We start from the raw sequence: 18,545 nt of genomic DNA on the forward strand, positions 1-18,545 counted from the left end.
GGGTTAGGGGACATTACTTTGTATGTTTTAATTTTTGTGTCTGTTTTGCAGAAGCGGAGGGGCCATGGCCAGGATGGGGGGGGGGGGGGTAACGGTACAGTATGTGGGTAGGGGTGAGGGTTGTTAGAACTCACAGTACAGTATGCACATTGGGTCCCCCCCCCTCCCCACATTTACATACACTGCACGACATCAATGCAGGGAGGGTTTACCAATGCAGGGAGGGTTTACCAATGCAGGTGTAAGGCTTTAGGCCTTTATATCTCTCTCCCTTCATTGTAATCTGTTTAACAGAAACATTAGGGGGGAAGGGGCTTTAGGCCTTTATATCTCTCTCCCTTCATTGTAATCTGTTTAACAGAAACATTAGGGGGGAAGGGGCTTTAGGCCTTTATATCTCTCTCCCTTCAGTGTAATCTGCTTAACAGAAACATTAGGGGGGAAGGGGCTTTAGGCCTTTATATCTCTCTCCCTTCAGTGTAATCTGTTTAACAGAAACATTAGGGGGGAGGGGGCTTTAAACAATGCTGTGTATAATGTATAAGGTTTTTTACAATTAGATACATGTAATCCTTGGTATTGTAAGGGTTAGCTTTGGTTTTAAATTGTGTTTTCTGGTTGGTACTTACTGTACAGTATATATTGACTTTTGTTTACTTGATTGGTTAAAGTGTTTGTTTGGAAGTGTTTGTATTTATTGGTAGAGTAGCTTGCAATTATATTGTTAACATTCATTTGCAGAATGTACAGTATATTGCGCATAGATTTTATGCTATGCATCATTTACAGTATACAATGTAAATGCAATGTACTGTGTGGATTGGAATGTTATGTTTTATATTGTAAAATCAGTTAGTATTATTAAATGGATTATTATTATTATTGTCTGTACTGTATAGAGAAGCGTTATTTGTAGGACAGTATGATTTTGATAACCATTCTACAAGTACTGTATTTGTATATTGGTTCATCATCTGTATATACTGTATACTATATATATATATATATATATATATATATATATATATATATATATATATATATATATATATATATATATATATATATTCACTGTATATATATGTATATATATGTATACAGTATATATATACTGTACACAGTATATACTGTATATGTACTGTATAGGGATTGTTATTATATATACTGTATACTGTATATATATATATCCAGTATATACTGTACAGTATATATTTATTTCTCTTCATGTATTTATTTATTTATTTAGATTTATTTATTAATTGTGGGGCTGCTGTGCGTGAATTTTTTTTATTGGGGGTGAGGGGGGTGTTTGGCCCTTGGTGTGAGTTTAGGACTTGCAGCAGCAGCACAATTAATAAATAAATCTAAATAAATAAATAAATGACAATAAATACATTTGAAATACATTTTTATTGATAGTGTAGATGTGCAAGGGGTCTCCGGAGCTGAAGCGCACAGGTTTTAGGTCTGGGAACCCCCTGCCCCCCGAGATACAGGCCCCTTTAGGGGGTGCCGGTATCCCTCTGCTCTGCTTGGTTTAACAGGCCGCGGTCACGTGATCGGGGCCTTTAAACGCAGGTGGATACCGGCACCCCCTAAAGGGGCCTGTATCTCGGGGGGCAGGGGGTCCCCAGACCTAAAACCTGTGCGCTTCAGCTCTGGAGACCCCCTGCACATCTACACTATCAATAAAAATGTATTTCAAATGTATTTATTGTCATTTATTTATTTAGATTTATTTATTTTTTGGCGGCTGCTGTGTGTGTGTATTTTTTTATTGTGGGTAGCGGGAGGGTGGGTGAATGGGGTATTAGCCCGAACGATGGTTGGGGAGGGCTTGCGGGGGGGGGTAGCGGGAGGGCTTAACCCCTTCATGACCGTAGCGGTATTAACTGCTACGGTCGTGAAGGGGTTAAGTGCGCCCGCAACCCCCCCCCCCCCCCCCCTCCCGCAAGTCCTAAACTCACACCAAGGGCCAAATACCCCCCTCACCCATCCCCACTACACACAATAAAGCGGGCACGGTGGGTTAACCCCTTCATTGCCTTAGCGGCTATCTGCTATGGTAATGACGCAGCATTTTCTGTATTTTTAATAATATTGAGCAGGAGCAGGGGGGGTCCCTGAGCATTAATTTCTGGCTCAGGGAACCCCCTGATCACTGTACAATATTATTACAATACAGAAATGATGCTTCTTTACCATAGCGCATAGCCGCTAAGGTAAAGAACGAGTGTTTATTTATACTGTATATTGTATGTGTTTTATTGATACTGTACATGTGCAGAGGGTCTCCAGAGCAGAAGCGCACAGGTTTCAGGTCTGGGGACCCCGTGCCCCCCGAGATACAGGCCCCTTTAGGGGGTGCCGGTATCCCTCTGCTCTGCTTGGTTTACAGGCCGCGATCACGTGATTGGGGCCTTTAAACGGAGAGGGATACCGGCACCCCCTAAATGGGCCTGTATCTCTGGGGGCATGGGGTCCCCAGACCTAAAACCAACGCGATTCAGCTCCGGAGACCCCCTGCACATGTACACTATCAATAAAAATGTATTTCAAATAATTTTTATTGTGCCGATGTTTGCTCAGAGAGAGAGCAGCGGATCTCTCTCTGCTGCAAACACATCACGCCCTCGCCGCCCATACAGTAGTATCATTTATGTATATGCATACAGTATACAGTACAGTACTGTATGTGTACAGTACTGTATGTTAGGGCTTATAGGGGTTGTTGTTATACAGTACTGTATATATATATATATATATATATATATATATATATATATATACTGTACAGTATATACTGTATACTGCATTACAATTCATTATAGGGGACGGCTTCACAGAGAACAGCTCGCAAGCGCCACCATGTGTATTTTCACGGCATTGCAGTATTTCAGCAAGCCGGAATAAAAAGCTTAAATCCCTGCCGGAAAAGAACGTAATGCACTCTGGCAGAAAACGATCAGAAACCTGAATACACCCGAGTATACCCGAATTCGCGGGACTAGCCAAGCTCGAATAAAGTGTGTCGCCAGTGTATGTTATAACTCAATCATAAAAGGATCCAATTCGGGCGTCCTCTGGAGCCCTGGCAGCTCTCTTCAGGGAAACAACCACCTCCTCGATAGATATCTAAACAAAAAAAAGAAGAGAAAGTGCCCGCTCCAAGTGTAAATTCGGTTTAACAATTTCATTTCGTGGAGAAGATAAAAATAGCAAACTCACAAACATCCGTTTGGTAAAAGCATTGTGTGAGACAGGCTCGGGCTCCGTGGTAATCCGGTGGTCACTCCGCAGCTCCAGACTTTGGACGATGACCGGGAAACTCGATAGGCTGCGCCCCTCGCAGTGTGGTCCTCCGGCAATCTGTGGTATGTTGTGGTTCCACTGTAAATCCGTTGTCTCGTCTTGGTCGCGTACCAACTTCCCTTCCGGCGTCAGGACGTATAGTGTGGCAATAGCAACGAGAAGAAAGTACTGAGGTGGGGTTGGATCCCCCTCGGTTATTTCTTGTTTTATTAATAAATAATTTACTATATTTTAATCTCTGGTGCGCATTGTGTGCATTTTTCTTCTTGTCTGCACAGTGCTTCAGATGCTGCATCTGAAAAAATGCCGGTGGATCGGGATGTGAGGTAGGGAAGTGACGTCTGCGCCGGAACGTTATTGCCACGCCTCCAAATATTTATTGCCACGCCCCCAAATATTTATTGCCACGCCCCCAATCGCACCCGCTGCATACCCTACAAAGCCATAAAAAAGCTCAGGCTTCAGCAAGTGTATTGCAGCGTGTGTGCCTTCCCTCCGTCTGAAATACTATAGACGCAGCCTTATCGACGCTTACTAAATAGGCCCGTGTCTCTCTCTCTGTGTCTCTGTCTCTCTCTGTGTGTCTCTGTCTCTCTCTGTGTGTCTCTGTCTCTCTCTGTGTGTCTCTCTGTGTCTCTGTCTCTCTCTCTGTGTCTCTGTCAAAAGAACATTTCAGTATTGCCAAAGCGTGAGTAATAGGGGGTGTGGGACAATGATTACACGAATACTAGGGGGTACGGTATAATGGTTATACAGTACATTACTTTTGTCTCTCTCTCTCTCTCTCTCTGTGTCTGTCTCTCTCTCTCTGTGTCTCTCTCTCCCTATGTCCCTCTCTCTGTCTCTCTCTCATTCTCTGTCTCTCTCTCATTCTCTGTCTCTCTCTCATTCTCTGTCTATCTCTCATTCTCTGTCTCTCTCTCATTCTTTGTCTCTCTCTCATTCTCTGTCTCTCTCTCTCATCCCTGTATGATAGGTATGTTCCAACTCTATTTTTTACTCTTCTTTTCCGTTTGAGAGGAGGGAGTCCCTCACCTCTTCAGCCACACACCAGGAATGCTGGATTGCTTTCAGACGCTCGGAGAGGCGGATACAGTCGTGGATTGCAGGCACTGATTTATCTGGTAAGTACCGCAAACATGCTTGAACAAGGGCCGTAGACATTTTTTTTGATGGTTTAGATTATCATTGTCTGTGGTTGTTAGTTATTGGTATTAGATTATTTTGATGTTGTTACGGATCAAATACATTTTGAAGTAGTAATCCCCTCCGAACTGGGCATTCCTGGCCAATAATGCCCTGGCTGTAAGAGTTGAAGGGCCCAAGCAAAGCCCCCACCTCTATACACACTAACACTGCAGGGGCATCAGAGTGTCTTGTTGTCATGGCAACGGGGGGTGTCACGTGATGTAATTTGTTTAATAAATTATTTTTTAAGGTGTCCCGGTTTTTCATTTTCGAAATCTGGTCACCCTATTCATCAAGCAGAAAAAGTGAAGAAACAATTGTAGTTTTGCTAATGGACGTCATTTTGGCATATCATTAGCTTTGAGGATACCCATTAATATGAAGAAAAATAACATCGATTCCCAATGTAGCCCCACTTCCCTGGGCCAATCGCAGATCGGGCCCCCCTCCTCTGTACTAGGGTCTGGCTACGTGTCTGAGTGTGGTGCATACCTGCTGGCAACAGGGGGGCCTGAGTCTCCCGCGATGGTATGGGGGATGACAGGATCAGGTTTCTGGGATGAATGCCTCCGTCTCATCAGAGCAGGATGAAATTTCTCTTCAGAAGGATTTGGAGAGACTGGAAACGTGGGCAGGTAAATGGCAAATGAGGTTTAATACAGATAAATGTAAGGTTATGCATTTGGGATGCAAGAATAAAAAGGCGACTTACAAATTAAATGGAGATATATTGGGGGAATCCTTGATGGAGAAGGATTTAGGAGTGCTTGTAGACAGCAGGCTTAGCAATAGTGCCCAATGTCATGCAGTAGCTGCAAAGGCAAACAAGATCTTATCTTGCATCAAACGGGCAATGGATGGAAGGGAAGTAGACATAATTATGCCCCTTTACAAAGCATTAGTAAGACCACACCTTGAATATGGAGTACAATTTTGGGCACCAATCCTAAGAAAAGACATTATGGAACTAGAGAGAGTGCAGAGAAGAGCCACCAAATTAATAAAGGGGATGGACATTCTAACTTATGAGGAGAGGCAAGCTATATTGGATTTATTTACATTAGAAAAGAGGCGTCTAAGAGGGGATATGATAACTATATACAAATATATTCAGGGACAATACAGTACAAGGAGCTTTCAAAAGAACTATTCATCCCACGGGCAGTACAAAGGACTCGGGCCATCCCTTAAGGTTGGAGGAAAGGAAATTTCACCAGCAACAAAGGAAAGGTTTCTTTACAGTAAGGGCAGTTAAAATGTGGAATTCATTACCCATGGAGACTGTGATGGCAGATACAATAGATTTGTTCAAAAAAAGGTTGGACATCTTTTTAGATGGGAAAGGTATACAGGGATATACCAAATAAGTATATATGGGAAGGATGTTGATCCAGGGATTAATCCGATTGCCAGTTCTTTGAGTCAGGAAGGAATTAATTTTTCCCCTTAATGGGGTTTTATGTTTGCCTTCCTCTGGATCAATAAGTAAGTATAGATATTGATATAAAGTATCTGTTGTCTGAATTTAGCATAGGTTGAACTTGATGGACGTACGTCTTTTTTCAACCTCATCTACTATGTAACTATGTAACTATGTATGTAATGGTGCAGCGCCTCCATCTCTGAGCCCCAGGAATACGGGTGGAATCCTTCCAGAGAGTCCCCCCCCCCCCCTCGGGGATGAGAGATTCCAGTCTCACACTGTATATCTTTAAAAGCAGCCGCAGCTCTTTATTCACAGCAGCAGAATAGCAGCAACAAGACTGTCAATCAGGTACAGGGTGTCTTCCTCCACACAGGACTGCTCTCCCTCAGCATGGTCTCTGTGTCCCTGCCACCACCCCAGGTCAAGGGCACCCAGGGTGGGGCTAGCTCTTCACTCGCCCCCTAAACAGGGTGAGAGGAATTGGTCCACCTCCCTAACTAAGGTTGCATCAGCTCTACTCAGAGGCTGATGGCTCCCCTTCTCCAACGGCCAATTGATATAGGCTCTTTCTGTCACCCTGGGCCAGCCAGGTGACAGACTCAGCAGACTCTAACTCTGGACTGAACTCTTAACTCTGACACACACTTCTACTAAATAGGAAGTGCACTGCTCTTTATGATATTGGCAGGCACTGCCCCTGTGTCTCTGCCTACCACACAGGGTCAGGTACCAATTTCAGGAATGTCCCCTTATTAGCGTAAACACAGCAGAGTTCCATGGATCTAGCATTAAGACTGTAAGCTCTGCAGGCCAGGGATTTCCTTTCCTATTGTCTGATTTTGTTTGTTGCACTTATTGTACTATAATTTTCTGTACTGTATTGCCTCTCTTATAAAGCGCTATATAAATAAATATTTACATACATAATATATCTTAATGCATCTTAAGACACCTTAGAGTTCCCTCTATAAGACACTTTATGGTCCACTCAAGTGAATAGTCTGTAAGTAGGGTGACCATTCGTCCCGGTTTTGCGGGGCAGCGGCGTTTTTTTCTGCCCTGTCCCGATTTTAGCTCCGTCCCGGTTATGTCCCGGTTTTTGTCCCTGGTCCCGGTATTGCGGGGCAGCGGCGGTGAGGAGAATGCGGCGGCCGGTAAGTATTTTCTATGTGTGTGTGTGGATGCTGCCGGGGAGACTGAATGAAGGAGAATGCTGGGGGCGGGACTTAGAATGCCGGCCGGCCCGCATGGGATTGGATGAATGATGATACCAGGGGCGGGACTTACAATGCCGGCCGGCCCGCAGGGGATTGGTTGCAGGCAGGTCAGAGGAAGCCGGGGGCGGGACTTCCGCTTTGTGCAGAGCACACGTGTATTCCCGCTCCCAGCTCCTCTGTTCGCGGTGAGTGTCCCCTTTCTGTCCCGGGTCCCAGCCAGGGGGGGTAATAGGAGGTGGTAGCGGGGGTGCGCCTACCTTTGTACCACCTTGTACCTTTGCCCCTCTGGCGCTCCCACCATTGCCCCCCCAGCGCTCCCATCATTGCCCCATCGGCGCTCCCACCTTTGCCCCCCGGCGCTCCCACCTTTGCCCCCCAGCGCTCCCACCTTTGCCCCCCAGCGCTCCCACCTTTGCCCCATCGGCACTCCCATCTTTGCCCCCCGGCGCTCCCACCTTTGCCCCCCCCCCGGCGCTCACAGCTTTGCCCCCCCGGCGCTCCCACCTTTGCCCCCCTGGCGCTCACAGCTTTGTCCCCCCGGCTCTCACAGCTTTGCCCCCCCGGCGCTCCCACCTTTGCCCCCCCGGCGCTCACAGCTTTGTCCCCCGGCGCTCACAGCTTTGCCCCCCGGTGCTCACTTCCCCCCGTCCCCTTGGTGTGGGAGATGGGCTCGGGGGCGGGCAGTGGTTGCTGCGCGGTCGCAGGCGGTGCAGGGGGAGGCTGGGTGTATCTCTGTGTGTGTGTGTGTGTATCAGTGTTTGTGTGTGTGTGTGTGTATCAGTGTGTGTGTGTGTATCAGTGTGTGTGTGTGTGTGTGTGTGTGTGTGTATCAGTGGGTGGGTGTGTGTGTGTGTGTGTGTGTGTGTGTGTATCAGTGTTTGTGTGTGTGTGTGTGTATCAGTGTGTGTGTGTGTATCAGTGTGTGTGTGTGTGTGTGTGTGTGTGTGTGTATCAGTGGGTGGGTGTGTGTGTGTGTGTGTGTGTGTGTGTATCAGTGGGTGTGTGTGTGTGTGTGTGTGTGTGTGTGTGTGTGTGTGTGTGTGTGTGTGTGTGTGTGTGAATCAGTGTGTGTGTGTGTGGGTGTATTAGTGTGTGTGTGTGTGTGTGTGTGTGTGTGTATCAGTGTGTCTGTATCTGTGTGTGTGTATGTGTATCAGTGTGTGTGTGTGTATGTGTATCAGTGTGTGTGTGTGTGTGTGTGTGTGTATTTGTGTGTGTGTGTGTGTGTGTATGTGTATCTCTGTGTGTTTGTGTATCTGTGTGTGTGTATCTGTGTGCGTGTGTATCTGTGTGCGTGTGTATCTGTGTGTGTATCTGTGTGTGGGTGTGTGTGTGTATCAGTGTGTGTATCAGTGTGTGTGTGTGTGTGTATCAGTGTGTGTGTGTGTGTGTGAATCTATGTGTGTGTGTGTGTGTGTGTGTGTATCAGTGTGTGTGTGTGTGTGTATCAGTGTGTCTGTATCTGTGTGTGTGTGTGTGTGTGTGTGTATCAGTGTGGCTTTTTTGGCGATAAGCTGGTGATAAGTGGCTTATCGCTGCTTATTGCATGAGGGCCTTAGGGAGGATTTGTTCTTTTAAAGTACACCTAGTTTGGCATAGGATTTGGATGTCAGGGTATCAATGTGCAACCCAAATGTTAAATGGGAGTTGAATGCCCAGATATTTCAAACAAGTAACAGGGGCTAGGATGGTTTTAGAGCTGGTTTTTATCTGAAGCTCTGTCATTGGCAGCTTTAGCAATTTAGCTCTGGTCCCAAATACCATTGTTACAGTCTTGTCAGTGTTTAAAATCAGTTTGTTTTGGGAAATCCAGTTTCAAGTCTCAAAAAATCAGATTGAAGTATGTGTTGAAGGTCAGAGAGGCGAGGGCTGCGTGCATATAGGATAAGATCTAAGGCCTCTCACAATAACCCGTTAGGAATATTAATTCCTCATCTATCCGATATAAGTATAAAATATAGTCTACCAAGACCCCTAATACAGAGTTACCCACCTTATACGGGAGCAGCTGCCAGACGAGTATAGTAAATGTATCTTATTTCTTTTACCACTGGAGGACAGCGTGGAGTTACACGGAGGGGCGCCCGTAAGGACGACGTGCCAGTTAGGCGGAAGGAGAAGCGCACACACTGTTATGTGAAACGGATATATTTGGGGAGGGATTAAGGAGTCTGAGTAAGAAAATTTATATTTTGTCACAATGGAAAAATGGAAAAATTAACCATTTAAATATGCACAGATTTAATCCCACTTTTGGAAATTAGGGATGTTGCCTAAAAGTTTGAGAATGCATCAAGTGCCACCCATGGGCTTTAATGAAGCACCATTTGTGGGCTAAAGGGAACAGCATTCTGTATAAAGGTATTTTGGACTCGATATAAATAATTGAAGCCAAAAACTAATATTAAGTAAATTGAGAATGGAAAAATCTTCAGCACAAACGTGCAGAATGTGATATTCTGAGAGATTTTACAGATGTTATCAAATCCCACAATGAATATATAGAAAATGTCTGTATAGAACGAGTCAAACAAGAATACGCCAATAAAACGTTTAAAGCTGCAGTTCAGTCTTTTTTTTAAATTTTATTTATTTTTTTACTTCAATAGTTTCATGTGGGCAATCTCTAATTACCTAAAGAACTGTATAGCTGCAGGTCAATTCGTTCTCCATGTATTGATAGGCGAAATTTGGTGACATAATTAGTGAAGGGATCTGTTTTTCTTCTGCTTCTGTCACTCAGTGGAAGCTCATGAATATTCATGAGCAGTCCTGCACTGATATGTGCTAGAGGGAGAGCAGGGCTGACAAAGGGGTGTGCCAGGGCTTGTGACAGGACATGAAGGGGCAGTGCCTTAGCAAATGGCTGTTAAAATAGAATAAAAGAAAATTGATCTTTCAAAGTTGTTTTTTTTAAAATGCTAAAAGTATTTTTTCTTACTACAGATCTGATTTATTAAAAAAAAACCCACACATGCAGGATATTGCCTGAACTGCAGCTTTAATTGGGAGATACAGGGGCCACAATACAGTTCATTTAGCTGAAAGAAGGGAAGCCAGTCAGCCAGTAGAGCAGGTCAGCCGGTCAGCCAGTAGAGCAGGTCAGCCGGTCGAGCAGATCAGCCGGTCAGCCAGTAGAGCAGGTCAGCTGGTCAGCTGGTCAGCCAGTAGAGTAGGTCAGCCGGTAGAGCAGGTCAGCCGGTCAGCTCTGAGATCAGCATTACTTATATCTCCTAACCTTTGCTCCCTGCATGTAATGCTGCAGAACAGCCTACAGTACACTGCATATACTGTACATGAGATACTTAACCCTTTCTTTCGCTTGACTCTAATCTGAATGATTTGCAAATTGGTTTGTAATTAAAGAGATATTTGTAGCAGAATCCCATGTATGTTATTTTTACCTTTTTAGATACCGTTTTGTGTAATAAAAGATATGACAGATCTTGCACTTGTGTTTTGGCAGAAGTGTATATGTGACCCTATAAATCTCCCTCACACCCGGGCTTGGCAGCGTGACCCTAGTGCAGCGTCCTGGGGAAGAATCACTGAGCTGTTAGCAATAGATACAATGGATAGAAAAGACACTACACATAGGTTTGATTAAAGAGAGTATTTTATTTAAATAATTAATCTCTTTGCTGGGAGGGGCCTGCAGCACATTGCAGAGCGATATAGTAACACGCAGAGCAATGCACTGCAGGCCCCTCCGGCAGCGAAGGGGTGAAGACCAATGCAGGGTGTATAAAGATCTCACTGATAATTCATGCACAAAGGGCAGTTTGTTGCTGTGATCCAGAGGAAGGCGAAACATAACCCCTGCTGTGCAATGGGGGAAAAAATTCCTTCCTGACCCCACTAAATGGCGATCGGGTGGTCCCTGGATCACTGCGCAGTGAGATCAGATGGAGCAGCACAGATCAGCGTTGTTATACACAGGGGCACACTCAGTATATAGAGATGCGGGTGATGGGGCCCTGGTGCCCCTGTGTACAACTCACCTGCTCCCCCATCCCCCTGCATATCTATCCCATTCACCCCTTTTCCTCCTGCATACCTCGCAGGGCCGACCGTCCATTAGGCGGTCGCCTAGCGCGCAGAGCTCCTAGGGGCGCATTAATAATCATTATTATTTTTTCCTCTTATTATTTTATTTATTTATTTATTATTTACTTATCTGCGGTCCTGCGGTCAAACCAACTTCTCAGGGCCCCTAGAATACCCCTGTATTTACGCCCTGGCTCCTCTGCTACCTGCTCCTGGCTTCTTCTCCGCCTAAAAAAGGTGAAGCAGCAGATCCGTCCACACCTCTCGTATTCTCCTTCGCCATGGCCCACCTCGTCGCCAGACTTGACATCCGCTTCGTCGTCTGCCTCATCGGCCGCCTTGTAGCCCACCTCTTCGCACCACTTGACGCCCGCTTTGTCGTATGCCTCATCGTCCGCCTCGTAGCCCGCCTCGTCGTCTGGTGGCACGAAGGGCTCCACCTTCGTGCGTGTCCTGACCTGCAGGAGACATGAAGTGTTTGTAACCAGGGACAGTGATACTCTGTATCGCAAGAGCTCCTGTGCCACCTATACCCCCTCCCCAATACCACGTTATACCGCCCTCCACGGGGCAAATACCCGTTATACCCACCTCCCCAGTACCCAGTTATACACCCCTCCCCAGGCCCAATTCCCTGTTATACACCCCTCCCAAGGCCCAGTACCCTGTTATACACCCCTCTCCAGGCCCAGTACCCTGTTATACACCCCTCCCCAGGCCCAGTACCCTGTTATACACCCCTCCCCAGGCCCAGTACCCTGTTATACACCCCTCCCCAGGCCCAGTACCCTGTTATACACCCCTCCCCAGGCCCAGTACCCTGTTATACACCCCTCCCCAGGCCCAGTACCCTGTTATATTCCCCTCCCCAGGCCCAGTACCCTGTTATACACCCCTCCCCAGGCCCAGTACCCTGTTATACACCCCTCCCCAGGCCCAGTACCCTGTTATATTCCCCTCCCCAGGCCCAGTACCCTGTTATACACCCCTCCCCAGGCCCAGTACCCTGTTATACGCCCCTCCCCAGGCCCAGTACCCGTTATACCCACCTCACCAGGCCCAGTACCCATTATATACCCCTCCCTAGAACTCCGTTATACGTCCCTCCCCAGGATCCTTTACACACACTCCTCAGACGCAGGACCCCCTACGGTGGAGGTGTAATGTCACATGGGTAGTGGAAGGTTTCCCAGAGAAGGTGTCCATGTGTCAGAGTTGTTTCATCACCTTGGGTGAGAAGTCTCCCTACTCTCCGCCTTTCTTTTCCCTCTCCTGTCAGTCTCTCTCTCTCCCCCTTTAATCTTATCTCTTTTATTTATCTCTGTCCCTCCTTATTTTTGTTTCTATGTATTTCTCTCCCCCTCCACCCCCCATGTAAGGCCTGGGACATAGAGGGTTCAGCCGCGCTGAGCCGCGCTCCTGCTCTGCCTCGCCTGCTGAAAATGGTGTTTTTTTCTGTCCTTGCAGGCGAGGCAGTGAGCGCGCTCTGGGGGCAGGGTGGAGGCGGAGCAGTGGCAGAGCGGAGGCGTGTCAGGAGGCGGAGCGGGAAGCGGGGCTAGTCCCCGCTCCCATTGGATGGGAGCGGTCACGTGACCGCTTCTTCGCTTCCCCGAGCGGCAAATTTGAAACTTGCCTGTCTCGGCAAAGTTTCTGAGCCTCTGCACGCATGAGCACGCATGCGGAGGGGGAAACTATAGCCGCGCTGATGACAGATGCAGGGGGTTTGTGCATCTGCTCAGCGCGGCTCAGCCCACCTCAGCGAGCTTGAACTTACTAATAGGCCCAGGCCTAATAGGGGCACAAACCTCAGATCTAAGTGTGTGGGGTTCTCTGTGTCTGGAGAGACCCCTAAATGTTCTTTCTTTGTTTGGTGAGACCCCTAAATATTCCCCAGTGTAGCTCGTTTCAAAATAACCCAGAAAAGTAGCCTTGAGCCCTCGGTGACCGGGCGCTATGACCAGAGGGACTAGGCTCTCCCTTACCTGTGAGTGTGGACTACGTCACCCCTGGCCTCCCCCCCCCCCCCCCTGGCAGTGACCTGACACAGCCGGGGGAAGGGCCAGGGAGGTTAGAATTAGACAGAGGCGCGGGGTCAGTCTACGCCCTGCCATGGGAGTCCCGCCCACCCTGCCCTTTATTGTGAATACTGGGAAATATGTTGGTTGTACGTGTTTAAAAGAAAAAAAAGAATAAATAAACAATGAAAATGAATAACAGAAATAAAATAAAAGGTGGCTGGGAGTGGCGAGTGGGCGCGGCTCATTTACACGTTCGTTCCTGGGCCCATTCTCGCCAGACAGGCGGGGCCCGGCTAGGGGGGAGTTACGGGCCATTGGATCGGGTACCTTTGGCCTTTACCCAATGAGCGAGCACTCTGGCAGGGGGTTGGCACTAATTAGGTTAATTGAAGTTTTACTAAAAAGCAGCGGCCGCCAGACCTCGTGTTTGTGGTTATTTATGTATTGGTTATGGTGGGGTTTGGGAAGCCAAGGGAAGGGGGGGAAGGAGAGGGGGTCTCACAGTCTCCGAGGTCAAGTTTCTATTTATCAAAAATACATTGAGTTACCTCTGGTTTCCAGGCATGTCCTGGGGGAGTTATCACAGAGACACAGAAGCGTCGCTGAGTTTGGGTGAGTAACTCCCATAACCTCTCAGCAGTTGAATTCCCCCTTGGCGCTAACACGTTAAAAACAAGCGTTGCTATTTCTCTGCATGAAGTTGCAGGTAATTGGAAGAGTTACACAGTGACGGCTATTTCATCACTCGAAACGGTCTTTTCGGTATTGTTCTCGGTCTTATTTCCAGCTTCACATTGGGTATCCATATCCATTCTTCGCCTCTGATCTGTATGCAGGACAATGCTTTAAAGCTGCAGTTCAGTCAATATCCTGCATGTGTGTTTTTTTTAATAAATCAGTTCTGTAGTAAGAAAAAATACTTTTAGCATTTTCTGTTTTTAAAAAAAACAACTTTGAAAGACCAATTTTCTTGTATTCTATTTTAACAGCCATTTGCTAAGGCACTGCCCCTTCATGTCCTGTCACAAGCCCTGGCACACCCCTTTGTCAGCCCTGCCCTCCCTCTAGCACATGTCAATGCAGGAGTGCTCATGAATATTCATGAGCTTCCACTGAGAGACAGAAGGTAATTAGAGATTGCACACATGAAACTATTGAAGTAAAAAAAAAAAAAAAAAAAAGACTGAACTGCATCTTTAATAGGGCCTCTTTGGACTTGAATATTTTGGTTATTGAGGAGGTGGGGGAACAACTTAGCCACACAAGGAAGGATATACTCAAAGTGGAAATCCTCATTGAACAGTCTAACCCTGGTACGGACGTTGTACAATCATTGGATAGTCTTAAGACCAAGCTGGAAAAAAATTAAAAGTGATCTTATTCACTTTAAGAAGTTGAAATTCAAAAAAGTTGTTAATGACTATAAAGATGGAAGAGTATACCCGTGGCTGAAGCAAGACCCCAAACAACGCAAGAACCAAAGAGGGAGAGCACCCCAGGGAGTCCAAGAAGTCCACACCAGTGACTCTGAAGCCCATTCCTCAACAGAACGTCAGAGAGGCCAAAGTCCGGCCCCTTTTTTAGGCCAATCCAAGGACAAGGAGAAAGGAAAAGGAAAATTAGACGCGGGGGCCAGGGGCAAGAGAAGATCACCCTATCCCCTACGTACAACGGAGCAGAAATGAGTATGGACACCTTGGTTGTTAATCTGTCTTATTACACTCTTAATCAATGTGAAATGTCTGTCTTAGCTAGGGGGCCCTCATATGTACCTACTACATTGTTTAATGATTTTGATTTGGAGGTTGACCTATTTAAATTCGAACGTGTATTAAACCTTAAATCATTTTTTTCTAACAGGTCTACAGAATCGGTGCATTCCAATATCCAACCAGGGACAGGTAATCCTCCTATGAACAACAAGGGACAGTTAATTTGGCCACTGACCAGCAAGGGACAGATAATTCGGCTTCTTATCAAGGTACCAAAATGTGTAAGCTCAAATCCACTTTTGTCCCGCCATTTAAAAATCAATCAGTCAGCACATATATACGACTGGTTAAGGGGGACATTGCAAGGTACAAAAAAAACAAACATAGGGCTACATACAATATGTCTGTTCAGGAAAAGGAAGCATTAAAAATGTTGACTAATAATAATGAGATTATTATTAAGCGTGCGGACAAGGGGGGTGCCCTAGTAGTGCAGAATTACTCAGATTATAAGGCTGAAACCATCAGACAACTGAGTGACATTAACTGCTACATTAAATTGGATAGGGACCCTACCTTTAACTATGCGAGAGAAATTAAGGAAATTATCCAAATGGGGGTTAATAACCGGTGGATAACAGAGCCTGAATCTGAGTTTCTAACTATGTTGCATCCTAAATGCCCTATTTTCTATACCTTGCCCAAAATACACAAGAATTTAAACAATCCCCCGGGGCGGCCTATTATAGCTGCTATTAATTCATTAAATCAACCTCTTGCAAAATTTGTAGACACATTTCTACAACCTATAGCACAGACAGCCAACTCACACATCAAAGACACGTTTGATTTCCTTGACAAATTAAAAAACTCACCTGGTGATGGGACTAATCATATTCTGGTTAGTTTAGATGTGTCTAGCCTTTATACAATAATCCCCCATGTTGAAGGTCTTGAGATAATCAAGGCCACCCTCATTCGCCATTATAGTGACACTGTTCCAATTGAATACATTATGCTCATTTTACATTTCATTCTCTATAAAATTATTTTAGATTTGAGAGTGATTTCTTCCTGCAGATTAAGGGGAGAGCAATGGGCAGTAATATGCCCCCTGCTTACGCCAACATATACATGACACATTTCGAAGAGCAGTACATCTACAAATCAGACTTTTTAGTGCATATAAAAAGCTATTACAGATATATTGATGATGTTTTTCATATGGACAGGTACGGAGGATCAGCTGTTATCTTTTTTTGAGTATCTTAATGGTCTCCATTCACCGGTCCTCCTCACTAATACATGGAGTACACAGCAACTCTCTTTTTTAGATGTCCTCATTACACAGACTAATGGGGAGTTACATACTGATCTTTTTAGAAAGGATACAGACAGAAATGCAATTTTAAGGGCAGATAGCCATCATCCTCCTTCTCTTATTGATGCATTACCTTTTTCACAGAAAGTCCAGGTCTGCAAAATCACGAGCAGGAAGGATCATATTGAACCAGCTATTGGAGAACTACGTGGTAGATTCCTGGCTAGGGGATATCTTCCTGCGTATATCCTCCTGCTGTGTTAGACCGGGCACTGGATAAAGAGGTAAGTGCTACCAAAAATAAGAAGGAGGACGGGCTTGTATTTACCACTATATACAGTCAAGCTGGTGGTTTTATTAAATCTACCATTCTTAAACACTGGCATATTCTGCAAAATGATGATATATTATCTGAAAGTTGCTGTGTACCACCAATGGTGGCATTCAAAAGAGGGAGAAATCTGGCGGATAGCCTGATACATGCAGATAATGAGGGTAACTACAGAACTCCTCATTTTCTGGGGGGTGGCAGACCGGGTAACTTTAGATGCATGAGCTGCTCGGTCTGTAACAGTCTGACTACCGGTAGTCAATTCAGTCACCCCCAAAGCGGGAGGATCATAAAAATAAATCAAAAATAGAATCACATGTAGATCTGAATATGTAGTGTACGTAATAAAGTGTCCATGTGGTCTTCTTTATGTGGGTAAGACCATAAGAATGTTAAAAACAAGGTTCATTGAACATAAAAGTATAATTCGAAAAGGTACGGATCCCTCTATTCTTGTGCAACACTGTGTGGAACACAATCATAATGTTGCCTCTTTACGCATCATGGGTATTGAGACAGTAGCACCTAGACAAGGCACTCCAGATAGGGAGACTTTCTTATTGAGACTTGAAGCATACTGGATACATGCTTTAAATACCAGCAACGGTATGGGTCTTAATGAGCAACAGAATTTAAAATGCTTCCTTAATAGAAGGTAATTTTTTGTCTTTCTACAGGCATATTTGATCTTGCACCATCCATGGACTCTGCACTTACCAATTGGGAAGATTATCCTTTTTGTGTGTTTTTTTCCCTTCTTTTTTCCCCCTCCCTCCCTCCCTCCCCCTTCCCCTCCCTCCCTCTCCCTTCTCCTCCCTGCCTCCCCCTTCCCCTCCCTCCCTCCCCCTTCCCCATCCTCCCGTCCCCTCCCCCCCCCCCCCTGGTTGTGTGTACCCATTTCTGACCTAGGTATACACACTAGTATAGTCTAAATACTGATGTACTGCATATTCTTATGTGGCATTTCACTGTAACTTTGCAGGATTATACTGATGTCATCAGCAGTATACAGTCACATGTTTTTAATAGTATATTGCTGTATTAGTTTTGTGCACATATGCTTTATTAATATTTTGGTGTGTGGTTTATTTACACTTTCAGGGTGATTTATAGGAGTGTCTCACTCCTTCCTGCTCTGACACTGATCCCATGGCGACGGATACATCTTTGTCCAGCCCTGTGAGTACAGTCTTGATTGGTGCATGCCCGCCCCCCCTTACCCCCCCCTGACTGCCGGATCACGCTGACATCCGCATGGGGGAGTGTTCAGTCTGGGGAGAGGTGTGGCTGTGGCTGCAGTCCTCCAAGACAGCTCTATGCTGTATTGCCAGGGATTTAGACCTAGACGTCTGACGTCACTAGGGGGCGCCATATGGTAGCTCTGACGTCATCAGGTGGGCGTCAACATCCTGGTTATGTGGCAGAGCGGGGAGGGGTGAGTATCAGGGGGGTGGTATATATTGTGACTGTTTCTTGTGTTTGTAGCCTTCACCTTGACTGCCGAAACGTTGGACTTTATGGCATATTAAACCTCCTTTGAGTAAGACCGTGTGCCTGCTTCTTCTTCTTTGTCCGGCTACAGGAAGGGTCAGGAGACAGGGAGGACAGAGGCAGGAGAACCCCATCTGGCTCCGGCCTTGCCTGTCCCTACGAATACAAACATACAACCCCTAACTGAATAACATAGCCCTAATCCCATGTAATAATCCTGGGTGTAAACAAAATAATGGTTTTATGAATATTGTAATGGTTTATTAGGGACCTAGGAGGTGGCCAGTGGGGCTGTTATGTGTATTTTTGTTTATTGTGGGTAGCGGGGGTGGGTGAACGGGGTATTAGCCCCAAGAATGGGTGTTTAGGCCTACCGGGTGGGGGGTAGCGGGAGGGGTTGACCCCTTCATTACCTTAGCGGTATTAACTGCTAAGTTAAAGAAGAGGTTAAGTCATCCCGCAACCCCCTGGCAAGGCCTAAA

General features: G+C 45.9%; 1 long non-coding RNA gene across 1 annotated transcript; it reads left to right on the forward strand.

The window, feature by feature from the left end:
• Nucleotides 1–4,337: 4,337 nt before the first annotated feature.
• LOC142486012 (uncharacterized) lies at nucleotides 4,338–17,336 on the forward strand. Its single transcript, XR_012798760.1, has 4 exons — nucleotides 4,338–4,436; nucleotides 15,069–15,189; nucleotides 16,386–16,525; nucleotides 17,250–17,336. It is a non-coding gene; the product is annotated as an uncharacterized LOC142486012 (long non-coding RNA).
• Nucleotides 17,337–18,545: the final 1,209 nt, after the last annotated feature.

Source organism: Ascaphus truei, unplaced genomic scaffold, assembly GCF_040206685.1.
Source record: "Ascaphus truei isolate aAscTru1 unplaced genomic scaffold, aAscTru1.hap1 HAP1_SCAFFOLD_706, whole genome shotgun sequence".
Classification (NCBI taxonomy): Eukaryota; Metazoa; Chordata; class Amphibia; order Anura; family Ascaphidae; genus Ascaphus; species Ascaphus truei.